Source organism: Aplysia californica, unplaced genomic scaffold, assembly GCF_000002075.1.
Source record: "Aplysia californica isolate F4 #8 unplaced genomic scaffold, AplCal3.0 scaffold00170, whole genome shotgun sequence".
NCBI classification, from domain to species: domain Eukaryota; kingdom Metazoa; phylum Mollusca; class Gastropoda; order Aplysiida; family Aplysiidae; genus Aplysia; species Aplysia californica.
The window spans coordinates 287760-289692 of record NW_004797440.1 but is presented as its reverse complement, the minus strand read 5'-3'; the positions used below and the strand labels follow the sequence as shown (position 1 = coordinate 289692).

Genomic DNA, 1933 nt, shown 5'->3' with positions numbered 1-1933 from the left:
ACACACACACACACACACACACACACACACACACACACACACGCACGCACGCACACACACACACACACACGTAATCAAGAGCACAAATACACATTGTACATAAGTTTCACTCTTGTCACGGCAAACATGATACGTCTTGGCTACAGCAGTCCGAAAACTGCTCCTCCAGACTGGCTTTTCGCTACAAAAAATATCAAATGAATATCCGGTACTGCAATATTATTGACCAAACATTTTTGTTTACAAGGAAATGTGGTATGAATATGTTGATGTAGTCATTTCTGATACGTTTTTGTTGCTGTTGCTGTTGGTGGTGGTGGTGTCGATATTGCTGTTATTGTTGTTATTATAATTGATACGTTCTTGTTCGTGTAAGAGAACATTCGAGACCATTGCTTTTGCCGCTATAAAACGGCGCTCTGTTATGGCCCGTATTTATTACAAAGTTGCATTACCCGGTAATGGGATAATATCTTTCTAATTTACTACAGGTGTATATTCAGTTTCAAAAATTACAGTTCACTTATTGCTAAAAGACGGCTTAAGACTGCCTTGTGAAATTTTAAAAAAATAATAATATGGAAGTAGGGTGTTTTAACAGCTGCTCCCTCGGCGTAGAATTCTCTCACTCCCACAGCATTTAAGAGAGGCACCTATTTTGAGTGCAATTAAGTCTGGTCTAAAAAACACAGTCATTATTTAAATCTTATTTTTAAAAACAAGTTTGAATCTTTTTTTAGGTAATAGGTGTTATCAGTAGCCACAGGATTGTCATTGCGTGTATGCGTTCTTTGACAGATTATGGGTGTTTAATATGCTTTAAGAAGGATCGTTGAACGAATAATGGGCCTGTACGCACGAAAGGCTAATTTTAATCTTATTTTTGTTGTGAAGCGCCTAAAGCCACATGGGGGTGAGCATTATTATTATTATTACTTTTATTATTATTATTACTTTTATTATCATTATTATTATCATCATTATGCTTTTCTTGTTTCTGTTTAGCTCAAGCGCTCCAGAAAGAAAAAGGAATGTAAGAGAAATGGTTGAACGATGTGCTGGAACATGATCTTGAGCAAGACACAATAACCCTGACTAATGTAAACAAACAACTCCTGCATCTTTTTAACCACCACCTTCGAACCGTGCCCCCGAATTCTGGGAACAGTGGTGACCAACAAAGACGTGTTTATAAGTCGTTTGTATTTACATGCATATTATATATGTCACAACGCGGTGGAATCAGGCGCTTGTCAATTTTGGGCATATGGAGTAATTAGTACAATCATAAAGCTTGTTTATTTGCCTTGCGTTTGTTGAAAATAATACCCAGGTCTCGAGGTACTTGTACTAGCTATTGAATGAGGCCGTAAATTTAGCGAGAAAATAGCCGCCAAATCTTGGTGACTTCCAAAGCTTGAGTGCGATTGGAAACCGAAAAGTTACACTTTTTGTGCGCCTTTAATCAACGTTTTTTCTCCCAGTAAAATCCACACCACAATGTGTTTGTAAACGGACAGCAAAGGTGCTGAGAAAAAATAAATCGACCCCCACCCCCCGAAAAAAGCCAACGGTCAGAAAAATCTCGATTTCTCCGATTTCATTATTTTGACTAGAACCTGGTTTTACCATGATGCCACGAGTATGGCTTACTGTACATTGTTGTAGCTTCTTAATTGTTCTATCATGTACATTGTGCAGGCTATTATGACATCAATTTCACGGGGGCAGGGTTAGGAAGGGAGACAGGCAGAAGGGAGGGGGTAAGATAAAAGTATAAATATGGCATTTTCATTTCTTCTTCCTGCTTTTTGTCGTTGCCAAGTGAACAAAGATAAGTCCATATCGTCTCTTCTCGAGCCATTTTCCCGAATTCATTGTGTAGACTAACCTCTGGCAATTTTGTCTCTCTCTCTCTCTCTCTCTCTCTCTC

General features: G+C 38.5%; 1 long non-coding RNA gene across 1 annotated transcript in view; it reads left to right on the top strand.

Moving 5' to 3' along the window:
- The window catches only part of LOC118477665, a 29778-nt gene that overhangs the window by 3985 nt on the left and 23860 nt on the right, over positions 1-1933 (top strand). The window lies entirely within an intron of this gene.